Here is a 13,152-nt window from a genome sequence, read left to right on the forward strand (position 1 = left end):
CGGCGACGCCTGAAAATATTGTTTGCACCTGAAAACTTATCACACACTAGGTGGCGCAAAACTATTGCATTTTACTTCATTTTTAAAATAATATTTTTTTTCATTTAATTATATAATAACATTGTTGCATTTTGATTCGAATATTATTCTTTAGCTTTGGAGTGTCAACAAGAGCTGTTTGTAAAAAAAGATAACAGTTACGGAATGGTCATTTTAGTTTACAAACAAAAATGTTCCTATAATCATTTGGGAAGTAACTGCGCACTTGGATCCTCTGCAGTTCAACCCATTTACAAATGCGTTAGGGAGGAAATAAGCTTCGTCGGTCATTTGCAAGCGATTTTATTTATTTGAAATATTCTGTTGTTCACAGACTTTGCCCCAATGCGTTACAACGGGTTAAACAGTCGGGGTTTTTTAGGCCAAAGGGGCGTGACTAGCCATAACAGTTTATTTTATAAACATTTATGAATTACAACATATATTAGGTTATCAGGAAATAAGTCGTTTTTAAATGAAATACTTGAATGTTTAATATTATTTTAATGATTCAAAATATAATTTCATCTGCTTTTTTAATTATATTAGCATAAAATATCTGACGATTTGATTTAAAATATTTCAATAGCCCCCCCCCCCTTCACATCGTCTGCATTTTGAAGTGTTATATGAAGCGAAATAAATAATAGTCGGAATGCAAGGTCTTGAGAATGAGGTGCATGAGATAAAACCTTCCAACCGAGTTTCTTGATTTTATCGAGACTTAATTTCACCACATATTTATTTTTATTTCCTCGTGCAAACAATTCATCTGATCACAAAATAAGCTTGTTGTTATTGGCAGGTTTAAGAGTTTTGTAATGCACGGCCCCTTTGCAATCTCAGGCTACACATAAAATAAATGTTGGTACTGGTCGGTTTTATGCCAGCCACCGCCGCGCTTACACATTAACGAGCAATTAAGCGAATGTCGAATTAACGCTCAAGTGACATGACTTCTTCGCCGCGTAATAACCTTTAAATTAAAAAATAAAAAATATCGAATGCTTTGATTTGTATTAGTACATATGTTAAAATTATTTTATTAGTGGTTTTCAATCGGTGGGTCGCCTTACTTTAAGGGCAAGTTGGTATTTATTTTAATTTGTTTGAAATAGTCGTTAGAATGACTTCTAAATTAATTGTGCATGTAGATGAACCCCCCCCCCCCCACAAACACAATAAAAAATACTAAGTAAAACACCAGACTAAAATCAAAATCAGTGATAAACTATTATTACAGCTTATAATTAATAGACTATGCACAACTTAGCTCAATATTTTAATTCTTCATCACGATGTTCATCCGTGAGATTAGAAAAATCTAGGAAAACCTAATTATTGATCGATTGAAATTATAATTAAATATATAATAATCACTAATTCCGATCTCAAAATTTAAAAACAATATTGTTCATATGGTATTTGAACCTAAGTCTTTCAGGTATTACTCACCAACTTAGACCACTATTAAAAGTAAAGCTATTTGTTTTATAAAATATTATTAAATTCACAATTTTGAATCCCGTACACTTACTCCCGTGTAATTACTTACAAAGTGATGCACTAAAAAGATCAGGTTGAACCGGAAACTTTTATCTCAATAATGTATTTTGCAATCTTTTTAATTCCAGCTTATTTCGCCGAGCATATGCAAAAAAATCAAACTATAGTTTTTATTTTATTATTTATCTCGGCTAATATTCAGTTTGGTGTTGTTTTTATATAGGTTTTAACCTTTTAACATATATAAATATTAATTTTATTTATTTTTATTTTAAATAGTTAGAAACCTGATAATCCGAATTACTTATTTAAAATCTAATATCCTAAAGTTTTATTAATCTATTTAATAAACTAATAAGATTCTTACATAATATATTCTTATATAATATACTCTATTACATGGTTTCCCAAACTATGTTCCGCGGAACACTAGTGTTCCGCGGAACATTGTTACATTACAGAAATAGACCACGCCACGCAGATATGAAAATACAACTAACCAAAATTGTGCCTAATATAAAAAAATTGTTATTTAAAAACCCAAAATCATCAGTCAATAGGAGTTTTATTTATTTGTATTTTTTATGTTTATTAAATAAATTTAATAACATTTCTTTAATAACATGTTTTATTTTATTATGAATTACCCATCCTAAAAAATAAGCTAAGTGTTCCGCCAAAATTTTCGGATTTGCCAAGTGTTCCGTCGCTGAAAAAGTTTGGGAAACCCTGCTCTATTATATCAAATTAGGCATAATTAAATTTATCAATTTTATAAAAGATTTTTAGCGGCAGTGAAAACATAAAATATATAAACAGACCAACTTCCATAAAAAAATTAAATTCGACATTTGCTTTGTTGAAAAATATAAATATATATATATATTTCATATTAATATATTTATAGACAGAACATTAAGATAAAAATATCCTATAATAATTACATTTAAGACTGTGCACCTGCTTTTGTTTTCGCTTATCAGGCCGGGTCAAAAAAAATTTATACACTGAATTAATTATGTTAATTATACTCATCCCTCGATTTATGCAGTATATACGTTCCAGGAAATATGTAAATCGAGGCATAGAACGAAATCTGTAATAAAACAATCGAATATAATTAACGCGTACTTATTAACGTTTCTTTAAATTATAATGTATAGACTCGCGTGCATTCCTAAAGGAACTCGGGACACACTGCATGGGCAGTGAGAGAGGTTCCATGTGTATATCAAGTCCAAGAAGTGGAAGGTTTTTTGCTCTGCCTATTTTCGACACCAAAACCAATTGCGACGATTTGGGGGTGGAATTAAATAGCTTATTTGCTTCTGTCTTTCTTATACGAATGCTTTTGCGTCGTAGTTTGAACAGCTGGAGATTCGGAAATACTGTATGTGATACTTATGATCTCAGATAGAGCATGCCACCGTCACTTACCAATACAATACCTTTTGTAAAAGCACCGAACGGCTTTCGTTTACGGTCAATTTGGTGATGCATTTATCTAATCCATCCAAATCTCTGATCGTCATGGACGTTGGCGTAACGGATGCAATTGTACGACAGGTCGTAAAGAGTAATAACTATTTGATTTATTACGCCTTTAACACGTATTTGCCGCCTTTATGTTTTTCTCGGATACAAGGGAGACCAAAACCGCATAGTCTGTATGTACATTTTTGGTTCAAATACACGTTTAGCGTAAAGCGTCAAAGATAAGCCTATTGTTTTCATATAACTATGCATAGAGGAAAACAACTCACTAAGTTGAATCCCCAAATAATACAGCAGGAGTGGCTAAAACTTCACAGTAGTGTGTGTATGTCGTAGGTGTCCGATTATTTGCGCACAATTCCAAAATACAGGCTCTTAAACGTATATGTATGTGTCCATGTTGAAAGTAGTCAAGTACTGTCCCATAGTAACGCCTTATCTCGTCCTTATTTACGTATCTTTATTGGCATGGCAATCAATATATCACACATGGGAAACAATATGTACATATGTTCAATTTTTGTGAATATATGTGTATTATATTTTGAGTGTATTTAGATATAAATCCTATCTTTGTTCCTTTTAATGATCATACTTTGAATTCACTCGTAAATGAAGCGGAATACAGTAATGGGAAAATGTCTGCTTTTATTAAAATTATGTTATATTTTTAAGAAACATTTCAAATTGAATACGCAATAACTTAGTGAAACGAAATAGGTAAGCAGTATTATTTATCATGCGTTAATGTAAATATCATAATTGACATTGAAAGGAATGAACCATTCTACCTTAAACGTAAACAGAAAATATATCATTTATTTGGTCCAAATACATTCTTAGAGTACGGATCGTATCTGGATTTGTATCCTAGTGCCATTGTGATATAATACATTTTAGCTTCATTGAATACACGTAGCATGTACTCAACGAAGCATAGTTTAAGTTGCGGGTGGTGTTGAGGGTGGTGTCGACAATCCTTGTTACTCGGCGATTTTAACTGGATGCTGTAGTGTTCTAGAAAATAGTTTTAGAATGTGAGCTGATGTTTTGCATGTTTATATGTAACCTTTCAATAACTATTATGTATTAAAGCCATCTTATTAATAATCAAATTTCTAATAAATATAGTAAAATCTATAAAGATAATTAATCTTTTCACTTAGGCTAGATCATTTATGATTTTTTTACCGTTTTCTTTATATTGTTTTTTATTTACATTATATTAACAGTCAAAATAGCTTAACTGGTTTATTGTAGTCAAGGCGTCCAAATACCCGGCCAAAAGCATTACCCGGTTCTCGAATATTTTTCCTTAAATAAACCGGGTAATATTTGTCCACTATTATATACTGACAGTACTATAATTTATATTATTAACTAAAATACTTGATTTTTGTCTTTTGCTCAAATAGTATTTAATTATAAAAATAAGTTTTTTTCATATTTTTATTTATTAATAATATTTTTTTATTATGTGCTGTTACCGAGCGTTCCCACTGCGACGACACGATTTTATTGCTTTTGACGTCAATTTTTGACTTCTGAGAAGTGATAATTGTTTTTGCGCCCTCCTATTGACCAAAATTCGGTTTGAATATACTTATATCAGAAGTCCATAGCAGACAAACGATACGCGAGATGCGACATCTGCCTGTTGCGCTTATTTTCCCTTGAGAGATAAGTTGGCTAAGTTGTATTTTGATCAAGTTTGGATTTGAATAGCAAATGAATATTTCGCAACTGTTAAATTGAGTTTCATAAGACATTTAGGGCAGCATTTTCGCTAGTAGAAATATATCTTTATCTAAAAAAATATATTGTGTAAATAATATGTATAATTATGAATTTTATTTACATAAATCGGAGGTTTAGTAAAAAATATGTTAGAAGAGGAGAATGTGTTTCTATACTTCTACTGTCAAATTAAAATTAGTATTTCAAAATTAATTATAACGGCTGATAAATTTATTTCTTGTTACAAAACTCATGGTTAATAAATTTATTAGTTAAAAATATTCGTAGAATAACGGATACACTTCAGAATCACTCTTGTTTCGCCTTTTGTCCGATATCGTGGGACAATTTTAATATATGAATTTGCTTGTCGTAAAAACACGAGAAACAGCTCACCCGTCCCAATATATTGTTGACAGCAAAAATGTGTTTCTACTATTGAGTCAAAGTAACGGAAACTATGAAGTGCTAACCATTGTCAACTCTCGCGGATTATAAACTCGAAAGAATCATCAAATTTTGAATGAAAATTTTATTATCTTCTATTCATGCATCACCTAAATGTACATGCAGAATTTTCCCTTTTTATATTTGCAAAAATGAATAAGAGCAAATATTTTTTTGTTAGTTCTTAAATGATAATGAATATTAATTATATAATATAATCAAATAATTTATACTGTGTAGCTGGTATCAAAATTACATTAGAATAGTTTTTAAAAAATATGTTCTCATCTTGTGCTAGCGGTGCTAACCACTAACCGATAGATAACCAGCGAAAAATACTCTTAACAATCATAAATCACTGACGGTAAATAATAACAATAAACTTAAATGTCGTTTTTGTGTACGACCGTCCTCTGAGTATGCCGTGTGTACTTTTTGCAAATACTAGCATCTTTTTTTTTTTGTTCAACGGCAAATGTCTGGGGATGCCGGAACGAAATGTGTCGTAACACTTATACATGGTGTCCCTTTTCGTTACACCGCTCTCACTACCCACTTAAACTCTAACTGGGTTTTGCAAAATAGAGGAATAACTGGAGAATTTTTCATCTTGAAAATGATGTGAAATATACATAGATTTCATATGAAAAAATCAGATATTAAATTGAAATTAAAAATATCAGGGTATTCGGTTATTTTCAAAACGTGTTCAAAACCCGAGTATCCGGTTCCGGTTCTACACGGATCGGAAGCCCTATTGTAGTTAAGCTGGTGGCTTGGTATAATTAGTAATGACAATGACCAAATTATTTTATCTTAGGAGACATATTTATAAATATACTTTGATGTTTAAAATTAAACCCGAGATTTTTGTTTGTATAATAGAATAATGCTGTAACTTTCCATAGTCAACCTTACATATGTATGTACTTGTTAAGCTCTGGAAAAAATAAGTGTGATTAATCAATATATTTTAAACACCCTTCGTGACTTGCGCCACCTGTAGAACATGTAAACAACGGTAATAAATTGCATACGCCACGTGCGGATATCTACACTGAAAATATTCTCAATGCGCGACCGAATAAACTTTAAAGTTTTCAATAAATAAGATGGTGATTAAGGTAAAATTACGCTGCGTGAATAAATACTCTGGAATGTTGATCCATTTTTAAGGCAAATCCAATTTTCTACAAGACACTATTATGTAAACTTTTATCTTTTTGTGTATAAACCTAGCTACATAATCGTATTATTTGATGATAAATTTATCCCAAAATTATTGAGATATTCAATAATATTATAGTTGCAGCCAAAGCGTTTTTTTATTGATAGAAAAGGTTTTTGCTATAACGGATTGTATCCTTGTGTATGTACACTGAGTAAAACCGATTATGTGTACATATATTACACTACTTATCAGTTACCACAATGCGATAAATTGACTTATGAATATATTGTAATACATATCAATTGCCAGAAAGAGATTAAAACGTTTACAATAATCAAATCAAACTAGTAATTTTTATTTTAGTTTCCTCGGAAATCGATTATAAAAAGCCAATTATCAATATGTATCTTGTATACAAGAAATTGAATTATAGATTGAAAAAGTTTGAAGTTTGAGTTTTAAATTTTTAATTATTTTTAATTTCATTAATTGCACTATAAATTTAATACTTTGCACATAAATGTAAAATAGACTGCACGTGCAGCGTACGGTACAGGAACGTTCTTTCAATTTTTCCGGAGGAGGGGGCGAAATTAGTCAGTCCGGTCGTTTTTCTTTGTACATCTGTTAAATCTCAGCTTCGTCACATTGCCTTTTAAGAAGATTCGTTGCAGAGAGTTATTCATGGGGTGTTCACTGTTTTGACCATAGAGTGAAGAATATCATATAATATAGAGCGGCCTATAGGGAGAAATTTAGCATGCGTTAAAATATTATTCGCCTTGTCTCTAGATCATTCACCCCGAACGCGTGATCGGTGGTGCCCGTCTCCGCACATTCGAAATATGGCTTCCTGTTCGGTATTATCGTATAAAAACAGTGCAAAACAGCAGAGGAATTGCAATTTATTATTTCACAGGTTACATTTTGCAATTATTTGTGTTATAGTAGGTTTTTTTTTATTAAAAGTGACGCGTGAAAAACACGTCATTCTACACGTGCCAACTAGGGCTGCGCATTCCATTCTTCGAGTTTATATTTAATATATTTTTAAATTGAATATAAATAATAAAAATAATATATTTCATTAGTAAATATTTTTGTCACATATAAGGGTTAGTAATATTATACACGTTTTTTAGATTTCCTTTAGAACCAAAATTGCAGAAAATATGGCTTGAACATATTTTACGTCCTTCGTGGAAGCCAATCGTGAGAAGTGTCATCTATTCGGACCATTTTAACCCAGATTACATTTTTATCATAAAATGTGGGTATAAACGATTAAAACCCAACTCAGTCCCTTTACAAAACCAACCATCGTATCCACTCCCGTCAACGTCAATTTCGAATACTGATGCTTACAATTCTCCTAGAAAAATAAATAGACCGCCTCTGAGACGTCATTTGCTTCTCCCTCCTTTGAGAAACCTCCTTGAAATCGAATATTAACGGTACAGACTGGCCACACCTCCCCCCCTACTACTCACTATATTAGACAGGTTCATTTATAAAAAATAAAATTGTAAATATATAATAGACAGGGACGTCTTTTTTTGGGGGGGGGAGCAGGTGGAGGCATATCCCCCCCCTTGAATTTGCCTAGAAAATGTATAATGAAATACTATAAATTTGAATGAAATAGAAATACCTATTATAAAAACGACCACGGTCTATTTTTATAGCGCAAAGTTTTACATTTATAGTGCAAAGTATCAAATTTATAGTGGAAACTATTACATTTTTAGTCCAATTATATATTTCCTTAAAATATATACCTTTTACGTGTATACATCATATAGGAAATCCTATATTTTGTACACACGTATACACTTAGTTAGGTTGTAATGTTATTACCTTACACAATTTTAGTAAATAGTATTTATTTTTTACATGGGTAGACTTGTTGGGCCGGATCCGGCTCGCATGTTTGCGCATGCCTGCGCTAATGTATACAGAGCATTAAAATGATAGGTTATCAACTGGGGTGTAGTTATTTTAACCGCCCTACCTCTAGGTTATTATTCAAAAAGTAGTTAAAAAATACATTGTTTTTTTTTTCATTAGATTTCACAATAACAATACTTGTTTACAATATAACAGAAAAAAAATACGCAATAGACACATTTGTGATCTTTTTTTGTATCCTTTGCAAGTCAGAGGTTCTCGAAAATAGATTTCGCAAAATATTTTTTTATAATACCCATACGAACGTATCACGTACGTTCGTATACGTAGGGCGGTTTTAAGAAAGATTGAAAGTTTTTTTACACCTCGAATTTTTACACTTTTTTCTTATGAGGTATAATATACTAATGGTGATCGCGGATATTCGACGACTTAGTACTTATTTAAATTAAATATAATATTGGTTCTCCTCCGTATTAAAGACGACAAATAGCTATAAATCGTAATCATACAAATAAGAATAGACATACTAATACAATAATTATTCAAGGGACGTTAAATATTACCAAAATTTCATCAACATGTCCATAATAATATTGTATAATACGTATCTTCACAATGACGTCACGTATCGATTTCTCGTATACGTTTTGTATATTTTATAAGAGAATACATTTGCACGTGTACATATTAAAATGTCATCAGCTAATTCTTACGTGCAGGCAAAACAATACCTTATTTGGGTTTTGCTGACATCGCAAATCTTTTGTGTTTATTCTATGAATCATTTTAATTAGGTCATACTTCGTAATCAAATAAAAATTGTTGTTTTATGATATTATATAGAAATAGCACGATTGTGATTTTCACCAGGACACGTGTATAAGTAATTCTTCTCTTCTTTATTTTATACCATAATATAATACATAAATGGCTGCCAGGTATCCGGTTTTAAGCTTGACAGTCAGTTTTTCAAGGTACCTGTCCAGCCAAAAATAAATAAAAAATTGGACTACTGGATTATCAAGCTTATTGCCATACCTTCGCTGTTTTCGCACCACCACAGCTTATATAGTCGCAGAAATGTCATCTCATTGATTTCAATGCTTAAGTTTAAATGTACTATTTTTGCTATAAATGTGAAGCCGTATAAAATGTATCTAGGTAATTAGTTCACGAGCAAATCTTGGGTTGGTATAAACCCTTTTTAGCATTACCATTATTCAACCATTTTCCAATTAAAAGATATTGAAACTAATCAGGTGAAATGTATGCTATTGTATAATACTTTTAAAAGATTCACCAGCGGTTCGTATGGTTTCTCATTTTTTCTAGAGCCACTTGACTTCAGAGCTCGTTACTCCCATAATCCGACTTTACCAATATTTCCTTCATGTTACATTTTTCAAAGTCAATTTTTTCTACCCTATAGCATCAGATTCATACTTAAAGCCATACTGTATAATCTCATATTTTGTATACCTTCTTTGAGTCAAATGTTCCTGATGTGAACAAGTAAAAGTATTTTATATATTTCCTTATTTAGACTAATAGCCGTATTGTTAAACCTCGTCCATTAATGTACATCCAAAAAGTATGTTTTTCGTGTGTTTTTTTCTAAACGAAACCATTGTGGTCGCTTCCTAATAATGACAAAATTACACGTATAATAATACTATTCGATGTATGAGACAATTAATATTGTTCATAAGATTAAACATAATTATGGTAATTAACAATAATGTTTTTCAAATCTTGAGTCGCTAATCAAATTCTTAGGTGTACAAAATTGACGATTTTTGTTAAGCATTTTCCCATGGTCGCTTTCTACTAGAAAATAATGAGGGAACAGCAGGAAGCACGAAATATGGATGTCACTGGTTATTTATTATTGCCGTACATGTACGGCGACACTGTAATAATATTTTTATTCATTTTAAAACTAGATTTAACATATGTGGATTTTTTATCGGGTTATTCAAATAACTACTTGAAAATTCATGGCTCGCATTATTTTATTTGATTTTTCAGCTAGTATTGCTATTCAGTTCAAGAAGAGACAAACACTCGCTCTTTTAGATATCTCACAAAAAATAAATATCGAGGCTGAAAATCAAAAAATTTGGTAATTATTCTTACTGCGGTGAATGGCTGAATGGACAGTTGTTGCCAGGCTGTGGAGTCGGAGTCGTAAAAAATCGACCGACTCTGACTCCTTTTTAATATTTTTTAATTGTTCGTCGTGCGCCATACTTTTTAAGTAAACAAAAGTATTAGAAGCAATTCTTTTTTTAAGATCTAATTCATTTTGAGTCTTATACATAAGAAATATTATAATATTTTTTTTTGTTCTTTCTTCTTTGTTGTTATTTTACATGAAAATAATTAAAAACAAATTTAATATTTTAATATTATCTTATCGAAATTTTAATATAAACGACTCCACAGCCCTGTTTAAAACTGAAGAAGTATTTAATAAAAAGTATTATTATGTATTTATATATTATATTTTTTAATTTGATTTAATCAGGGCTGTGGAGTCGGAGCCGGAGTCGGAGTTGGAGTCGTGGTGTTTTGGCCAGAGTTGGAGTCGGAGTCGGAGTCGTGAAAAATGAGCGACTCCGAGCATTTTTTAAATTATGAAATTTATGAATTTTTAATTGCGTAATAATGAATGTGTATAGCGCATGAATATTAAACGTGTAGAAAAACACCAAAAATACCTGATAAAATTAAACTTTTTTGAGTCGGAGTCGAAGTCGGAGTCGGAGTCGGAGTGGAGTCGTGTTGTTGGTAAATATCGGAATCGGAGTCGGAGTCGGAGTCGTGTTTTTTTTTAACGACTCCACAGCCCTGGATTTAATGTATATGATTTCTATACAAAATAATACGAATAAATTACAGAGTAAGAAATAAATGAACATAATAAAAATATATTAATTTTATAAAAAATATTGATGTATATAAAATTAATTAACGAAATTTAATAATAAAAAAAGTGTTGAAAAAATAGATTATTAAAATATAATAATAAAAGGTAGTTAAATAAATGCAATGTAACGCTGAGAATCACTGATTTTTTTCTATAATTTACTATAAATGCAATGTAAAATATTAATGAATAATTATGAAAAAATACGTAAAATTAACTCACTACTTAAAGGGTTATGCTTTACACTTTTAATTTTTTCACGTATATGACTTTGTCTTTCACTTCGGTGGCCAGTGCTTCGATTTCGATCGACCAGTCGACCGTGAAGCTATTTGTGGTCGCCTACATTTTAGTATGATATACATCGTATCTCGCGCTAAAACGTATCTAAATAGAATAATGGTTTAAATCTGAAATAAAAAAATGAAAAGATTGAACTGTCAAATAAAATATAAAATGTATAAAATAATATTAGATGTATCTGGTGATTTCGCCATTAATAGACAGCCGTCGATAAATTTAAGTAGTACGTCGCCAGCATGGACTTGATGTCTAGTCACTAATCCTAAACAGACTTTCGTTTCATGAAACACGGAATTAAGTCTAATATCGCTGCTTTTAAAAGGATAATGTATTTAATGACAATGACGCATGTATTATATGTTATCCGCGTAAAAACAATGGAGCTTTAATGTCCAAAGTATGATTCAATGTGTTTTACAAATGTTTCTATGCTGTATACAGCTCAAGTTTTTACATTTAGAATCTGAAAGAAAAATAAATTAAAAATACACAGTGAAAACGTTATCTAATTTTTAAATTGTAAAGTGACTTTTGGCCCATTGTATTTGGCTTTCATAATAAAGTGCAGTTAACTTATGGATATAATAACTAATTTTCGACAAACACTATACACATGTATATGCAGCGTGTTCTTTGTGTAATATTAATCAGTATGGTTGTTTGTAGTACTTAGTATTTAAAGCAATATACTCGTGTTATTCACGTATTATTTGTACAAACACAGGATGCGGTCATTTTGCTTATCGTGAGCTTTCTTATCGTTCTTTGAATTCAATTAACATTTTTTGTATCATATATCAGACACAAAAAGATCGATTTTCATTCAATATATAAATACCCCCTCTCCAATTTTTCTGATCGACCAAAGCGCACGGGTGTGTAGATCTCAGTATATTGCAGACGTCGTATGTGACGGGTGTTTTTCTGCATTTATTTGATTAATTAATAGTGATAGAGATGGTGAAAACGGTATGAGTGTTTTTATTAATTACTAATCACTAATTTACTAATTATACATTTTATATAAATATGAATATAATTATATTAAATATTATTTTTCATTTTGATTTTTTCCGCCAATGTATTTATTGATAATAAAATATAATTTTGTACGCGTTGTGGGTTGGCGAGCCCTGCGGTTCCTTCGGCCGTCTACGAATTCAGTGTTCGGTAAATCCGTCATTTTCTCGTTCGACCATTTTGGCCGCAAGGTCACGTACGCATTTGGAGATAAATGCATACTGCACATCTGACTCAGGGCCGCGCGTGGACAGGGTGCAACGCGAGCAAGGTACGCAGCCGGCCGATTTTAAGGGTGGCCAAATATTATACTATTTTTATAGAATCAATAATATTATTATTTGTGTAGTATACATCCCAAATATGATTTTTATCAAACACAAAAAATATTCCATCGCATCGTTGTGCGATTGTAGTGATTTGTAGGCTTTGATTTTTAGAATTTGCACCATTAAAAAATATTAAAATGTAACGGGCACGATGGTAATATATCAAAATCACATGTATCAGTTACCACGTCGTTCTTGCTTGTTATAAATGTATATTGATCATATTTTTTTATTTTTGCTGAGAAATTTATTGGATGGGTGCGCAA

The 13,152-nt window shown here is 31.1% G+C and overlaps 1 protein-coding gene across 7 annotated transcripts in view; it reads left to right on the forward strand.

The window, feature by feature from the left end:
- The window catches only part of AGO1 (protein argonaute-1), a 38,415-nt gene that overhangs the window by 417 nt on the left and 24,846 nt on the right, over positions 1-13,152 (forward strand). The gene's annotated exons all lie outside the window — the stretch shown is intronic.

Source organism: Plectrocnemia conspersa, unplaced genomic scaffold, assembly GCF_051122295.1.
Source record: "Plectrocnemia conspersa isolate PC_06_02 unplaced genomic scaffold, ASM5112229v1 ptg000005l, whole genome shotgun sequence".
In the NCBI taxonomy this organism is placed as follows: Eukaryota; Metazoa; Arthropoda; class Insecta; order Trichoptera; family Polycentropodidae; genus Plectrocnemia; species Plectrocnemia conspersa.